The 3,886-nt window shown below is 35.0% G+C and overlaps 1 pseudogene; it reads left to right on the forward strand.

The window, feature by feature from the left end:
- The first annotated feature begins 230 nt into the window (after positions 1-230).
- Positions 231-3,886, forward strand: part of LOC105521307 — an 8,780-nt pseudogene continuing 5,124 nt past the window's right edge.

Raw genomic sequence — 3,886 nt, forward strand, 5'->3', positions numbered from 1 at the left:
ATTAGTTTTTTCACTTTCAATAAATAAACCCAACAAAGTAAGTACTTTACAAAAATATGGAATCTAAGGTAAAGTATGACTATTAAGAAATCATTTAAAAATATGAAGGAAAACTTCCAAGAAGACAAAAAACAAAAATCACCAATCTGGGTCCAAACATTCTATTTTCAATCATCAGACATTTTAGTCCAATATCACATTCTCATGTGAATGTTTCTTACAGTAAACCTATGGGGAGAATCCATACTCAAGAGGCCAAATTTAAAGCAAACCAAGGATTTAAAGGTACATCTTAAATCCCTGTTAGTTTAACAATTAACTTTTGCCTTGTTCCTAGACCTTGGATGAAAGTGGGAGAAGCGAGGAGATCTTGTAAGGGTCACCCTGGGCCTCCTGGTACACAGTAAGTGAGCCCCTGTGTTTGAGGCTTCCTGTGTGGTTTTAACTCACGGAGCCCAGGTAGCTCCAGCTGCAGCTCTTCCTCTGGTGGGCTAGATGTTGTTAACCTCTCAGGAAGTATCTGGGTCTATTTTATGCTGTATTTTCATTGTGTCTTTGATAATAGATTTTCAATTCTTATGAGGTTGGAGGATTGAGTTGGCATGGTGATGTAGAACTCGCTTATGTGTTATTTAATTATATATTTTATGTGCTATTTAATAATAATTATATATGCAGTATAATAATAATTATAGTGAATAATTACTATTCACTATAATTATTTCCATTATTATTTACTATATTATTTGCTGTTGGTTTGAATATGCTTTGACAAGATGGTATGACATTGGCTGAGTTTTAAACAACGGATGGCCAGTGGAAGTGGGCCGAAAAGGTGAGGTACTAGGAAGAACCTAGGTGGGCATGAAAAAATGCCAGTGTAAACCCACTAGGTAGAGGAGTAATTGGAACGAATCACTGAGAATGTGTTTAGAGCTATGTGTCTACGCTATAAATTGACCCCCTATAGGCACCGCACCTGCTCTTGGTGTTATTACCATCAGGCAAGAGGCAGTGCTCTATTAGGCTCAACCTGGAGATTATCATTTTCAGGTGTTAAAAATTGGGAAGAGGAGAGAAACGTAAAGCATAATTCAGTCTAGTTTTTATTCTATAAGTATATAAAGAAATCCTGCTATTTGTGACAACGTGGATAAACTTGGAGGATGTTATTCTAAGTGAAATAAGCCAGACACCAAAAGACAAATATTGCATGATCTCGCTTGTATGTGGAATCTAAAAAAGTTGAACACACAGTAACAGAGAGTAGACTGGTGGTTACCGGGGACTGGGGGGAGAAGTTAGTCAAACTTTTAGTTAAAAGATGAGTAAGTTCTGGAGACCTAACGTACAGCATGGTGACTGTAGTTAATAATAATGTACTGCATACTTGAAATTTGCTAAGAGTAGGTCTTAAGGGTTTTTACCACACACACACACACACACACACACACACACACACACACACACACAAAATGGTGGCTACGTGAGGTCACGGTTATGTTAGCTTCATTGTGGTAATTGTTTCACAATGTATATGAAAACATCATGTACATTTTAAATATATATATGTTTGTCAATCATACCTCAATTAAGCTGGAAAAAACCAATCAGATGCTATATAAATGATTAAACATATTCCCATTTTGTATCTAGGTTAAGAAAAAAATTTTATATTCAGGTATAGCCTTGCTTTTGAACTATGGTCAACCTCTATCATTTAACTTTTTAGTTTCTCATTTTTATTTATCCCACCCAGGGGATGAAGGGTCGGATTGTTCACAGCTGTGACTCATTTGCTTCCAGTGCTAGCACCTGGGGATTTCAAACTTTAGTTGGCATAAGAATCACCTGGAGAGCTTGTTAAACTACTGATTACTGAGTCCCATTTCAGAGTTTCTGATTCAGTGATTCTGGTGGAGAGTCCAAGAATTTGCATTTTTAACAGTTCCCAGGTGACTGTTCAAGAGTTTCCACGTGGGGAATGCTTGCTCTGGTTTATTTTCAATTATTTCTCACTGAAAGTACTAATGATGCTGACCAATAGTCTTCAGTCAATCTGAAAATTCCGTCCTGGGAATTGCTTTCTCTGGCAGAAAAATATTCTATTATTTCTTTAGACAAAGCCCCAATTGGCCTTTTCTTTCCAGAGCCTTATTTTCTGATTAAATGTTTTTTCCCCTAATAGAATCTGTTTTCTTCTCTCATTAAGGTTCACCTCTTCCTGATGTGGGTAGTGTCAGACGGTGTCTGTTTTCCTTCCTCTTATGAGAATCCCACTTGTGAATGAAGAGTTCAGTTCAGTTGTCTTGACCAGTTGGTGAGATTGTCCCTTTGTGATTCTCAATCCCACACAGGGTGTCCAAGTTTCCTATCTTCTCCTCGGGGGAGCTTAAAAGTGACCAGAACTGTTGAAGTGGCAAGTTGTCCACAGGTGACAGACAGATAGTAGAAAATGCACGACCTTATTTCTGTCCCATTGTGTTCAAAGGTTCTCGTTAGCATCCATTGTCACTTCATTTTGCACTCTGCTTTTCTGCCTTCACCTTCCCAATGCCTCGGGGAAAACATTGGGTTCAACAAGTGAACTTTTACTTCAGACTCTTCAGAGTGTTTTCTTGGCTGGGGTATGAATGAGAGGGAGGGAAAATCCCTGAGAATAAGAAAACAACTGGGCTGTTATCCCTATAACTCTGTCTCTCTAGATTTGGATATTAATTCATACATACGTTTGTTCATTCATACATTCTTTCTTTCCACAGATATTTATTGAGCCCTGTGTGCCTTTTGCTAACACTAACCACCACTTTTTAAGAGATTGATTTCCCTCTACATATACTATTTCCTAATTAAATTCAAATGGTATACATTATATATTAAACATATATCTGCATATTAAACATATACTTAAATGTGCACTAGTATAATGTATGTGTAAGGAGTGTGTTTAGTGTGTATGCGTTTTAGATTTTACTTCTAATCTCCAATCGAAGATGATGTAGAATTGATCTATGATACAAATATACAGGTGTTTTGTTTGTTTATATCTCAGAATTACCAAGAGTTAAATTTTTTATTTTTTGTTTTGCTTTAAGGTGCTATATTTTATTGAACACATTTCTGGAGTTTCTCTACAATGTCCTCCAGTTATTGTGTGCTCTTCTCTATGTGTCTACCTCATAATACATATGACATATGAAATTTTACAAATGTGTTTGTACAATATTCTCAAAGGCATGACCATGTACAGATTAAATATCTGGAAGCCAGAATGAAATATTATTATTAGAAATAGTTACATAAAAGCACAAAGAAGACAAATTTCACCATTTATAATTACTTACAAATTCTTTTAAAGATTACTTAAAATTCTTTTAAATACTCTTCCAGCCATTTTAAAATTTTAAAAAGCTTGTTTAATTAAACGAACAATTGCTTCTTAAAATACATTATAGATTCTATACTAAAACTTAAAATTGCAGATAATTACAAAGGAAAAAAATTTTTAAATCCAAAATGTTATATGTAACCAAGAAATAGTCACTGTGATTATACAATCTATTAATGTATTGTAGTTGGATATATATACAGATGAGTAAGTAGAATATTAAGGCAGAAATGCATTTAGTAAAATAGGATTATACTGTACATATTATGCTTTAATTGTAAAGAAAGCATTAAATTTTATGTTAGCAGGATCTAGTAGAAAATAAAGACAGAAAATTAAACTAAATGAATATTTAGAATTAATGTTTCTTTAATGTAAGACATTATTTCCTAAATTTTCCCTTTTAAGATTAAGAGAAATAGGCGGGGTGCGGTGGCTCAAGCCTGTAATCCCAGCACTTTAGGAGACCGAGAAGGGCGGATCACGAGGTCAGGAGAT

The sequence above is a fragment of the Colobus angolensis genome, unplaced genomic scaffold, assembly GCF_000951035.1.
Source record: "Colobus angolensis palliatus isolate OR3802 unplaced genomic scaffold, Cang.pa_1.0 Scaffold11, whole genome shotgun sequence".
Lineage (NCBI taxonomy): Eukaryota > Metazoa > Chordata > Mammalia > Primates > Cercopithecidae > Colobus > Colobus angolensis.